The 13,963-nt window shown below is 41.4% G+C and overlaps 1 protein-coding gene across 3 annotated transcripts in view; it reads right to left on the bottom strand.

Annotated features, from left to right (window-relative positions):
- IGF1 (insulin like growth factor 1) overlaps positions 1-13,963 on the bottom strand; it is a 77,078-nt gene that overhangs the window by 44,909 nt on the left and 18,206 nt on the right. The window lies entirely within an intron of this gene.

Below are 13,963 nucleotides of genomic sequence, written 5' to 3'. Positions count from 1 at the left end.
TTTTCTTTACCCTTTTCCAGAGTGACTTCTCACGTTAGTTTGCTTGACCTGATAAATAAAGCGATGTGAAAATGAATGATCTTTGCATTCTGAAAAGTTTACTTCCCCCCTCCATTATTTTGGGCTTCCTTTTTAAGTTCTGCTGATCCTAATTGTCATCTCTTAAGCTGCTGAGAAGTTTGTTAATTGCTTTTGTCTTTGTTTGACATCATCCAACAAAGACAGAAAGGAAAGGGCAACTGAGGATAAAGACATTCTTTTGGGCAGCCATTCATTTGCTCTAATGCAACTGGTTAGTAGAATAAGGTATGAAATTGCTCAAGAAACATGGCCACTGGGAATTTTGTTAATGTTTTTATGCCCAAGTTTGTCTACAGTCAGGAGCAGAGCCAACCTCATATGTAGGCAGAATGATAAAAATAATAATAAATGTTAGCTGAGCATCTACTATGTGCCAGGCACTGTGTTAGGCACTGCTGGTCATCTCATATCATCTGATAGGAACCAAAGAGGGAGGCACTATTCCTGTTTTTGATAGCATCACACAGCTCATCAAGTAATGCTGCCAGGATTGGCATCTGGATCTTGCTGACACTAGATCAACCTTTGATTTTATAGTGCATATGTGAGCACCTAAGTGATATGACTTACATTCTGGGATGGTCCTTCTGGCAGGGATTCCTACTCATTGTTCAATATCCATTTTCCCTCTTTCCGTAATAACAGAAACACTGATTTTCAGCTAACCATATTTCTCAGCCTCCCTTACAACTATGTGTGACCATTTGCTGAAATTCTAGACAACGGAATACAAGTGAAAGTGTAACATGACAGCTTCTAGGATCCTTCCTTAAAAGACAACCAGCATACTTCCTTTACTTTTTATAAATCTTCTTGCTGACTGGAATGTTGTTCCTCGATGCTCCAGCAGCTATCTTGGGCCATACAGATGAGGGCGAAAATACAAGGATGATGAGGTAGAAAGCTAGAAGAAGCCTGGATCCCTGAGGACTTTGTGGAACAGAACTGATGTTCAGCAGCCCTGATATATGTATCTTGGGATGGCTACATGAGAGAGAAGTAAACTTCCATGTTGTTTAAGCCAATGTAAACCTAGAACTCTGTTACTTGCAGACTATCTTATTGACAACCACTTCTTGAATGAACAAAGTTCACTGAAGTTCAGTGAATGGTTACTGGTGCCTTGAATGTCCCCATTATAGCTTTGTTCCATTGGATTAGGGTATACTTATACAGAGCTTCTGGGAAGGAAGTAACATAACACCCAGGGTGCATGAATAGAGCAGGAGGAGGCATAAAGTAGGCAAGCTTAAGGGGCCTATTATTTTGTGGAAGGCCTTGGTAGGTGCTACTGTGGGAGTTGAGGGGCTGAGATGGAAGGGGCAGAGCAGAGTTAGGGCCTTCCTCGCTCTTGACAATATGGAAGATGCCCAATTTGTGTTTTGTCTACTTAACAGTTTAGTTCAGGGGCTGTTCTCTTCTAGGAAATTCACCCAGATCTGTGATTACACAGAGCAAAAGTTCAGGTTACATCAATATTGGATAAGCAGTGATGATGACACCATTGTATCAGCAATACTAGACTGAAACAGGAGAGTTATGTTCAGACAGTAAAACATTCTCCCAATACGGCCTCAACTTCACAGGGAAAAAGGGAGAGCACCCTCTATAAGCAGTTGTTCATTGATGTATTCACTCATAAATTCATTCAACGAACATATTTACTGGCTACTGTGTGGCAGGCATACTTTCTATGGATTAAATATAAGGAAATATTAAGGAAATTTAAATCTATGGTGACAAAATAATTTCTAATCTGAGTAGTCTTCTGCAGAGCAAAGCTAAAATCCAGTTTAAAAACAAATCACTTTAAAAAGCAAACAAAACTATTGATTACCTGCCATATTTAAGGCACTGTCCTAAGTGTTGTGGAGTATGTGAAAATGGTTGGGTAAGGCAAAGCTCTGGCCTTCAAGGAGTTTATGACCCAGCAGGGGAATGAGATAACCCATAAATAACCATAATATAAAGCAGAGTGAGGTCAAGTGCCTTAGCAGGTACAGATACAATGAAGGTACAGAGAAGGAACCCTGCTGAGTTACCAAGGGGTGACCTCCACTCATGAAAGAGATGACTATCTCATCACTCGTATAATACCCCATTGCTATGGTCTTCTGCTTGCAGAATAGGGGAGGCAGTGGAATTGTTTTACCACTGATGTCCTTACCGTTTGGGGGGATTTCAGCAGAGGCCTTCTGTCAGGACATTGAAGAAGGGATTGCCTTCTCAGCAGAGAGATTTTAGGAGTTTGAAGGTCTTTTCCAACCCTGTAAGTCCATGGTTCTTCTGCCTCCATTCTTAACAGAAACTCTCCCCTCTGGACTACCTAGGGTTTCTAAGTCTTGTCATATTATATGTACTTGGCAGAGCAAAGCACAAACATGGGTAGGCACAGAGACCTCCAAGGGACCCTACCTCATGGATTCTCCTTTTCATCTCTTCCAGCTGAGTAGATAGAGAGGTGTCTAAAAGAAAATGTTCAGCCACGTTGAATGTGAGGTCATGAGATGAAGACTTAAAAAGCATTTTGGTAAAGTGATGGACTCTTCAGAACTGAGAAAATCCATCCAGAGTACATCTGTTTTACAGGCATGGATTTTCACATAGTAGAGTCTTTAAAGAGGAAGCACTCTTTTCCAGGGATTTTACATTATTCTCCTATCACTCTTTCTTTCCCTCACTAAATTTCATACTTTCCTTGCCCAGTTCTCTCATTTGCTGCTCAAAGCTAAAAATCTCCTTGTTTTTACACAACTCTCATAGAAATTGCTCCACTACAAAGAGTAAGAGAGGAGCACAAAGAGCTAAGTGAACCATTTTGGCTGCGACAGGAACCTTATTTGCCTGTTGGCCCTGCTTTCTGACTTTCTTTGTGAAGTTTCCCTTGCTCTGATGGCCCCAGCAGCTTTCTGCCATGAACGGAAACACAGCCACCAGGCAATGCTCCATTTGGAGACAAATGGACTCCTGATAGCTCTAGGACTAAATTAGACCTGATAAAACACTGAGTGTTTTGGACTTCTCAATCTATTTTCACCCTTCATTTGAAGGCCAAGGGTATGCACCATCTAATTTGGAGACTATGGTTATTACTCTGTGTTGGCAAATACAGATAAAGGACACATTTGCTTTCTTTTAAACTCATTTGGTGCCCTTAAATTCTCTTGCTATTTTAAATTTCATTTTCTCAAGATCTACATGCTGTTTGTCAATACTATATTCTTCTATCTGTGGATCTAATTTTGATTCATTCTTTCCAATTCAAATAAGACTCCAATAATAAATTGGGTAGATTTTCAGGAGAAGGGTCTTGGGTCATTTCTCCTAAACCCCTGTTAATTGCAGGATTTGGGATCTAGGGATACAAAATCACAGCAGTTTAGCCATAAGAGAGGTTTCAGATGATCTCGTTATAGAAAGTTAATCTCCTAGCATCAGAGGAAAGCAAGGAAAAGGATTTTGGAAAATCAGAAAGGTTACTGGCAAGAAAATAAGCTAATGTCAAAATACACATTCTAATGCCATATCAAGTCACAGTTTCATATCTGGAGTTTGATCAATGGTTCCCCACACATAGTCTAGTTTGTATATTCCCAGAACACTTCCAGGTAGACCAGTTGGCTCCTAGATAGTGGCTTGAGTTCATCAACGAAGTTGTATCAAAACCTGTGACTTCTGTGACTTCCTTATGGATTCGATCTTCAAGGATCAGAGAGACCATTGCTTTCCCTTCTACAGAGCACTTGTGTATTTCTCAAGCAAGTAATTGGAGAACTGCCTTTTTTTTTTTTTTTTTTTTTTTTTTTTTACCATTTTCTCTTTTGTTTGTTTACAGAGTGAGTAATAAATTTCTAGGAAGCTGGTGCTTCCAGGAGCTTGAGAGCAAAAAGTACCAAGATATAGGCCCATAGATATTTTACAGTGTCTTTTTTTTTTTAACACCTCAGGAATTGTGGGCCTTCCCAGGACAAGAGACTCCAGTGTACCTGGAATTTCCCAATACATGTAGGAAAACAGAGAGGACCAATGAGTCTGACTCCAGATGGAAACCAACAAGTCACACAATTCAAGTTGCCTCCCTTGGTTGGCTGGGTTAAGAGGAAAGATTAAGAGCTCACACTGAACCTAATAGTGAGACTTCCTTGCCAGAAGGAATCTAAAACCAGTGACTATAACAGTGGCTATGCAACAATGCATGCTGTAGAGAGAAATAAGAAGAAGAAAAGGGGGAAAGAAGATGGGAGATTGCTTAGAAAGATATTCCCACAGTTGGGAAGGAAAGAAAACTTGGAGAATGTACTGTATAGTCTCCTCCCAGACAAGTCCAGGGCACAAGGGTCTCACCAACCCTCTTTCTCTCTTAGCACTAGCTGTCTGTAGCTTTCTGGCAAAACACTAAGCACGTAAGGCAGAAGTCCTGTCAGTTTAGTTCAACACTGTATTCCCAGAACCTGCTACAGAGCCCGGTGTGTAATAGATACTCAGGAAATATATACGCACAGACTGATCACATTTTATTTTAGCACTCGAATTTGCAGAAATATAACGCTCAATCTGTGTAACGGTCTTGCCAATTAGAAAATTGTAGACCATTCCACATGCTTGTTTGACATCCTTCCAGAAGGCAGGGTGCTGTGCTTACTGTTGTTATTGACTATCTGAGTTTCAAGGTAACTAAAGACAAACATTAAAAGTATACTTAAAAAAAAAAAAAAAGAGGTAAGAATTCTCTTCCTATTGGCTAATCTTGCCTATGGGAGAAAGAAATCTTGCAGGCCAGAAAAGAGTTGGGTGAAGGAGGAAGAGCTTGGGCTGGAATCTGCCAGAGCAATTTGGCCCTCAGAGATATCTAAGCAGCAAAGCAATTTAAGGACATGGGCCCTAGAAAGAAAACAGCACCTGCCTTGCTGAACAGTCTAGTCTGGGAATTGCTGGGTTAGCAACACGTTGCACCCTGTGAAAACTTGTGACTTCAATGTGAAAAAAAAAGAAGTTTTAATTAAATTGGGTGTTTTTGAGTCTCCTGCAGGGAGTTGGGATTGGGAGGTCGAGAAGCTCAGAACTTTATTAGGATAGAAGGAGCCTTCTCAGAAATCCTGGAACCCCCAGCCCTTGGTGAGAGACTTCATCCACATGTAGCTGCGTTTTTGCCTTTGGAAGCCCTGTTACCATTAGCCTTTTTTTTTGGCAGCCAAGCAGGACTGAACCTGGAATGGTGTTCTTGGTCTGTGGCCTGAGATTGTCCATGTTGTGCTTTTCCAAATTGTTTTTTAATGGGTTGTAGGTTTTCAGGAGTGGGAGAGTTCCCTGTGGGTTCTAAGATTTCTTTGGGGTTTTTTTTGTTGTTGTTGTTTTGTTTTCGTTTGTTTTGAATTTGGAAAGATGATCTTAAAGAGGTGTGGTGGGATGATTAGGGGACATTCCGTGCCTCAACCAGTGGACTCTGGTATTCAGTTCAATTCAGGCAATGTGAATTGAGCACTTGATACATGCAAAGCACTGTCCCAGGTTCTGAGGACATAAAAGGGAATACGATGTCAATTCTGGCCTGAAGAAGTTTGCAAATGAACACATACTGAACTCTAACATAGGTAAGTTTGGAAAAGTTACTGTAGGTAAAATAGAGGAGCCAGGAATAGGGAAAGATAAATTCTTGCTGACAAAGCTAGAAGAGGTCTCACTAAGGAAAGAACATATGAACTCGTCCTTAGAGGTTAGACAGTACTTCCACAGCTAGGGAAGAGGGAATGAGAAAAAAAAGCAAAGAATAAAGGCATGCTGTGGGCAGGAGGCTGTCAGGACAGCCAGGGACTGTGGGCACTGGAAATGGCTGCCTGGGTGAGAACCTCGGTTTTGTCCCACTCAAAAGCGATGTACCCTTAGGCACGTTATGTACTTCTCTGTGCCTCAGTTGCCTCACTTGTAAAGTGAGGATAATGACAGAACTCGCTTCACAGGTTTGTTGTGAGGATTAAAATAGTTAAAACATATCGGCGCTTAGAACAGGACCGTGCATGTAATTAGAGCTCAGAAAATGCTAGCTCTTATCACTCTTCAGTATAAACGTTGCTTTAACCTATCTTTTTGGGCTTATCTTGCATGACTCTCCACTAGCCTGTGACCCCCAACAACTGGCTGGATGGTGTCTGCTCCTGCAAACATACTCTACATTCTGCTGTCTATGTACTTTTCCACTGAGTTGGTTTCTCTTCCTAGAATTTCTCCATCTATCAAAATCCTATCTATTCAAGGTCTATGTTAAACACTAGATATGACTTCCAGACAAGTGGGAGTAGCCTCATTACACTTTACAGGCATTGTGGCCAATTTTTGGAAGCTCCCTTTCTGAAACTTGCCATTAACCAAGGCTACTACTGACCCTCTGGAGTGATTCATGGGGTATAGGGAATGTCAGGGTTTTCCCTCCCTTCTCCCTAGAGGGAACGCATGCACCAGGGGGAAGGACGGGTTCATTCTTCTACTATTCCTGGGTTTCCCTGAAAGGTGACAGCCTCACAGAAGGAACAAGATAAAGCTGGCCACCTGCATGTGCAAGGGTTTCACTTAACCCAATCTGAAGGCCATTGCCACCTTCGTGAATAAGCCAGGACTCAGAGCTCTACATGAAGCTCCCAAGAACATTCTGGGCCAGCCTATTTTAGAATGGAAAAGAGTCTCACCTCCTCAATTTTGAAAATTTTTCCATAGGTTGAATCCAATAAATAATCCAACTGGTTAAAAGAGTCCCCATCAAGGGGTCAACTGAGTCAGAGGTGAACATTAGCTATAGAGTTGGACTGTTGGACAGAACCCCAAATATTTGATTGGGAATGCAAGGATACATGGGAAGAAGCCTTTTCTGTTTTCTGTTTACCTATCAGTCTGGGGACAAATTGATGTTCAGGCTCATGTTTCCACATCCCACTGTGTCAGAGTCCAGCACGATGCAGTGCTCAGCAGAGAGGTTCGGGACTGAGGGCTTCTTTCCTATGTAGTTCTCTCAAGCCTGAAGAATCTTGGCTGAGGGGGTGGGGGAAGGGAACGAGAGGAAGGGAGAACATGGCCCCAGCTACCCACCGTGCCATTCCTGGGTTTTGATTAAAGAAGAAATGATTGGCTCTGACATTCTTGATTTGCAGATCCAAATGTATTTTGACTTTTTAGAAGAACCGAGGGCTCAGGTTTCACGGGAATGATCCTGCTCAGAACTTCTGACTTAAAACCTAAAGCCGCTTGGCTTCTCGGTAGTGAACGCACAGCAAGCGCCGTGAGCAAAGTAACATTGCGATGGCTGGAAGTTGCACAACAGCATGATGTCAGCCTTCTGATGGGAGCTGGGCTGTTGAGCAACGCCACTTGGAAGAGGGCGGTCACACGCAGAAACCTGTCCAACGGTTCTAAGAATTGTATATCTTTAAAAATATTCAATATATTTCTTTACGTGTTGGGAACCAAGCTTTCAAAATCCCTGATTAGTGTTTTTCCAGAAATCTCCCCCTGAATCTTGGGTCAGGCAGTGAATTTCCAGTTGACAAGCTAAGTTCATTTTAAAATATCCCACAATGAAACCAGAAATGGGCCTTTAAAGTAGGGGAGGAATTTCCCAGAGCGGTCCGTACTGATTGCATCTGCCCTTTCCTCCCAATTACCTCTACCTACAGCCTCTTTCTTAATGCTGAGTCTGGGGTGTCTGGAATCAAGACCTTGCATGGGGCAAGGTGGGTGGACTCAGGTGAGATTTCCCATCGCCTCATCCTAGCAGGCGTGAGACACGCATTCTATTGCATTCCATCGCGCCTGGTACAGGACTGAGGCACCCTGGTGCTCCATCCACAAACCCTCGTCCCAGGATGAACCTAGCAGACAGCTTGGATGGGAAGCTGCCGTTTCTCTCCCTGGCCCTGGGAAGAGATGAGTCATGAACATGAGCAGAGCACAAGGAGTTGGCTAACCAGGCCTACAGAGCTGGGATCCCCCTGGATAACGTTCCCTCCAGAATGAAAGGGAAAAGGCTGCATATCTGACCACGTGCTCAGGAACCGCAGGCTGTGGGAGGTAGCCCTTCATTTACTGATCTTTTACTTTATCCCTTTGGTCATTACGTTCACTGCTAATATGTTAATTGCTAAAGATCTACATGTGCATAGTAATTTGGTAAAGAATCACCTTCATGAAAAGGAGAACTTTTGTAATAGGTCATGGTGACCTTCTTGGGAGCATCTGAGGGGAAAGTTTTGCCCTTTTTGAATTCCTAACACTGATAGTCAATTTTGCCATTTTAAAAAGGTGTGTGTGTGTGTGTTCTAATCTGGAGGGTAAGGAGAGATCTTGAGGAGCTGATAAAGTATGAACAAATGTACTTCAAAGACTAACAACTAAATTCTAAACTCAAATGAGAAGAGAGTCTTCATTTAGGGAAAATCAGAGAAAATACCACAGGGAGGAAGAGATATCAAATCTAACTGTTAGCATGTCATAATATTTTGTCAGGAGTTTTTCCCTCGTTTCTGTTCAACTACCGGCTTTCAGGTAGCATTAATCTTCTAATCAAAAGGGAACAAATCTATTTATAATTGACATAAATGATAGTCCTATTTATAGTTCTCTTTGGTGTTCCATGTTTCTCTGTGGGAGATTTTCCCTGAAACAAAAGCCTACTTTTTGAAGCAACTGTGTTCCAGGGACAGCCTTGATCATTTCTGTTGCCCAAGAGATGTATTTAATTAGCCTCTTATCCTTACTCACAGGATGGTGGATTATGGGAAGCACTGACCAATAATACACCTACTTCTGCTTTTGCCCTTGTAATTCCAGTCCACAGAAAGCATACACGACCCAAAAAGGAACGGCTCTGGAGGAAGATCTCAAGGAAGACGCAGGAATTGAGTACCATCTTGGCTAACCCACTTGCAACTTCAGAATGTACCCCGCCCTAGCACTCCCTCAATTCAAACAATGCCTCATTCAAATTATCTCTAGAAGTCTGTAGCTGGCCTTGATTCCCTGAGAATTTTGTCATGACTCCCTGGGTATTATCTCACCTGATACTTACAAAAAATCCTTTTGGGAAGCAGGGCAGGGCTGATTGTACCCATTTTACAAGCAAGAGAACTGCCCAAAGGTACCCAGCTTATAATCAACAAAGCCAAGTCTCCTCAGGGTGTTAGGTTTCCTCACCTCATATTCAGAGCTCCTTCTGATACCTAACATCTCTTTGGTGACAAAATAAATATTTTTCAAATATACCCAGGCACTCATAGTTGGATTTTCATTTAATTCAGAAAAATCTCTGTTTTGAGGATTTCTTGTGCTGAAAGAAAAGAAACCAGTGATGCCCATGTTCTTTGCATCAGATCCTGTCTGGACTGGGAGTTACAGAGGATCAGGTGGGAGGGGAACCGTGTGATTCCAGGTAGGATTTACATTGAACTTGAACTGGAATTGTCATTGGATTGTCATTGAACTTCAGCTGGAAAGATTGGCCCAGCAACTTCACAAAAGGAAGGATTCTTTCATGAGCTTTCCATCAAATCAAAGTCAAAGTACCTTGTTCATACAGTATTTCTGGCCTCTGGCAACAGAACTCATCCATACCTCTACCTAGTCAAGGACCCAGGCAGATAGAAGGTACATGAAGGTGACAAATTCCACCTTACTTTTAAACATCAGTGGAAATCCTTACAAGATAGTAGATAGGGAGAGGAAAATGAAAATCCCTGGTCCTCATTTGTAAACATGTTTTGAGATCTGCCATGTCCCAGAGGAATAGAAAAAAAGAATGCCATATTTATATATTATTATCTATTTTATTGCTGTCAGATTGCTTTGATGACAATTCCTACACATGGGTAAGTGTTGCATTCTTAACCAGATTGAAGGCAACCTTAAGGCGGGTTTGAGAATATGGTAGGTGCCCATTAATATTAGCTGTCTCCACTGGCTTTCTTATTGCAGTTTTCTCTTGATTTCTAGTGCTATTTCTAGCTCTTGATTTCTAGCACTATCCTGGGCACACAGTTGTCCATAAGACATTGCTGAATTAAATTACATTTAAGAAGAGTGGCTTTCTTCTTTTTAGTCCATAGTTTACAACTGGTCATTTCGATCAGAATCTAATAAGTTGGATCCATTTCTGAAGTCACTGAGTCTTGGCTCCATAACCTTGTAACTTGTTGACAGCTCTTCTGCCAGGGCAAGCAGGAATGAGAGCTCCTTTCTGGGCATTCGGTAACTTTAGAAATAGACATTTCTGAAAGCAGTGTGCAGAGCTCTTTCTGTTTCATTTTTTTCCAGGGTATTTGTGCTCTACCTGGTGCTGGCTCAATTCAATATTTCAGCTGGGTCCCCAGGAATGGATTGACTCCTGTAATTCTGACACAAGATAAGCATACTAAAGGGTTTGCTGATGCTTCTTGTGAGACGTGCGATAATGATTTAATCTGAAGATCACAGCCAGCTTCCAACAAAAAGGATCATGTTCTGTTTACCTAAATTCCCTCAGTAGTTTCCTTTAGATCCAGCATTTCTCACTCCCTACTTGAAAATGCCTGAAAGTCCACGGCAGCCTTCTGACTCAGCCATGTCTGCATTTCAGATGAGTTACTGCCTTCTTATGGGTACACACAACTAACCTAGGCCTGGAAGGCCAAAGGAAAATGGATAACTTAATTAATTTCATACAAACAGACTGTACCGTCTGTGTGCAATGGAGTGTGTGGGACCTTACAGCCCTCACCTTTGAGGAGCTTCTAGTCAGCCAGATGGTATAAAGCAAGAACACTGAATAAAAAAACACAATATAGATTAGATGATAAGTGTGGTTAGAGGAATATCATTGCTACTCAGAGGAGAGAGAGTTAACATCTGGTAGAAGATTTTACAGAGGAGGTGACATTTGAGAGAAGAACAGAAGGAAAGGCCAGGAAAATAAAGCATGTGGTAGTAAGACATCTAGGTCAGATATTAGAATATGTAGGGGGCAAATGAAAACTTGGATGCCTATCAGAGCCAAGCAAGTCACATAAAGGAGTAAAGTGGGCCAGAGTAAGGTAATAGAGAATGGTGAGGATTTTGGTAAAGCAGAAAGCATGTGCAAATCTAGAGGGAAGAGTCATCTAGTAAATACTGACAAATAATTCAGAGTTTCATGAAAACACTGTATTCACCAAACGAAATACTTCTGAAGATTGGCTATCACTTACAGACTGCCAGTTTGTGAGCACTGCTGTAGGGAAACATTAGTTAGACATTAGAAACAAAACATTACAAACAAAAATACAATTGGAAAGTTAGATAGAGGCCTCGTATAAAATGCTTTACTGTCAAATTGGGGAGTTTGGATTCAATTTACTTAGCCACGGATGGTCACTGGAAATTGTTTAGAAGAGGGATAAAGTGATTAGGACTGTGCTTTAGGAAGATTAATCTCATGGGTGGGATGGCTGGTGTCAAGGAATATTGGACACAGAGCCATCATTGAGGAAGCTGTTGCAATAGTTTTGGTGAGTGATGAGGAGGACCTAAATAATGATGGGAATGGAAGGAGGGACACATGTGTAATCTTCCAGCGAATTGGTAACAGCTGTTCTGGATCTTGGTGCAAAACAAACTACAATGCTACAACTCGCTTTGTCTGAAGAGTTGGGTTTGATGGTCTCCACTGTCCTAAACACTCAGAGTGATTGCATAACTTGTCCATTGCTCTGGCTGGGACCTGGCCTTTCCTGCTTTACAAGGTCACTGGCCAAAAACTTCACTTGCTCTTGAAGAAATATCTCTTTGATAATCTCTAAATTATTGAGTTCAGTTCAGTTTTTCAGATTTGGGCTTTTCCTTTACCAGGAGGACTTGGTTGCCTTTTAAATCCTACCTGAACTGTACTCTTGTTATGTTTGAGGAGAGCTGTGGAGCTCCTTAAAGATAAGATTTGTGTCTTACTCATGTGCATTGGCAGTGGCTGGCCTAGTGCCTGGGTGATAGTACAAAGGCAATAAATGAGTGTTGAATTGAATAAAAGAGGAGGGTGTATGATTAATATCCAAAGAGATCTTGCATATCTGGGACATGAGTGGCATAGATCAATGTATGCTGAGGCCATATGGGTACATAAATGAATAAAGAAAGCCTGTAAGTCACTGTGGTGAGCTGGAGGGGCACATAAAAGGCTTTAGCCAATAGCTGCCATTCAGGAATGCCAGCCAGCAATGTTAGATCACCCAATTTTTCAAGAGAAGCTGTTAATCTTTGTCTTGATTTTAAAACCTCTTGATTTTTAAAATTTCAAAATTAAAAATACTCATTGAGTGGGTCAAACAAAACATGTTTGTTGGCTAGATTCAGGTGGGGTGGGAGTAGGGTCTGGCACCATTTTGTGGCATCTGCTCTAGAGTATGAACTCCATGAGGGTAGGGGCTGTGCTTTACTCATTCCTTTCATCATTAGTGTACTGCTAACCAGAGGGCACTCGATGCATGGTGTGGACTGGAATACAATGGACGAGAATTATTCCTATCTGAGTCAAGCTTGGGGTTGTCTGATTGATATTTAATGGGTCCTTAATAGCTATTAGGAAACCTCTTTAAAGGCGTGGCTACATCCTCCCTTGGGTATTGCTTAGCACAGAGCACATGACTAGCCGATGATGTTACAATTAAATTGGTTAGTTAGTGCTATAATTTTACTTCCGTATATTTTACTAAAGCACTGAACAAAAGTAATGAAAGAAAAATGCTAATAAAAGAAACATACATTAAGCTCCACATCCAGTTAGATTTCTTAAAGGATTTTAGAGATTTCCGTGAAACAACAATAAGTGTTAGTTCTGGAAAGGTCTTAGAAATTATCTTGTCAACATTCTGTCAATGGGTAGAGTGCCAAAGAGTCAGGGATACTGTATTAAAATGCAGTGGATTAAGTCTAAACAAATTCAATATATAATTGTGAGCTAAGTCCAATACCACCTTATCTTTGAGTTGAATACAATTAAGAGGTGGCAAGTACTTAATGTTTAAGAAAAATGTATGTGAAAAAAATATGAAAACTCTATCTATGGCTTATTCCCCTCCCCCACCCCTGGAAAATTGTGAAAACAGACCCCAATAATCCCATTTCGGAAGTGGAACAACTTAGTTCATCTTAATATCATTGTTCCAATGGAAACAGGTTTGGAGACCCATGAGACTAATCACCCAGTTTACCAAGTTATTTAGTGGAAGAGCTCTGAGTAAATCTGAGATTCCCTAACTCCCCAGTTCAAATCCCCTCTTTTTTTCTAGTGTCATTCAAAGAAGAGAAGTTACAAACTGGCCTTCTCTCACTTCTACCTACCCTGCTATGGGATAATGTCTTTCTGAGGAAGCCATGTCTTTCAGATGACCAGACCTTCTTCAATGGGTTCAGCCTGGGGAAATCACCCAGTTCCAGAATGGGGTCTAGTGAAGGCTATCAACTGGGGAACCAGATGTCTCTGAAAAGCAGATTTAAAGTTTACCCTTCACATTCCAGTAGGTGACAGAAACCCACTTTTTCTTAGTTTAAAACCATTTCTCTTAAATCCCAACAGGAGTCCTAATGGAACTAATCAACTCAGAGTTAAAAGAAATAATACTAGAACCTGGCTGAGGATGACAAAGGAAGCAATTTGATAGGAGTAAAATGCGCATTTCTCCACTCAATGCAATTAGAAATATTTTTTTTAAGGACTCTTGCTTGGCTCTTCTTGAAAAATGTAACTATTGAAAAAGAAACTGGCAAGATCTTAAGGCCTGGATCTCAGTTCCTGGCCCCAGTGATGGGTTTGGAAACTGCAGCCACAGCAATTAGGAGTTCCAATTTCCAGTTCACAGAAGGTCAGGCCATGGGGTTATGCTTGGAGCAGTTCTAT

Source organism: Balaenoptera acutorostrata, chromosome 11, assembly GCF_949987535.1.
Source record: "Balaenoptera acutorostrata chromosome 11, mBalAcu1.1, whole genome shotgun sequence".
In the NCBI taxonomy this organism is placed as follows: Eukaryota; Metazoa; Chordata; class Mammalia; order Artiodactyla; family Balaenopteridae; genus Balaenoptera; species Balaenoptera acutorostrata.
This window is presented reverse-complemented; position numbering and strand designations above follow the sequence as displayed.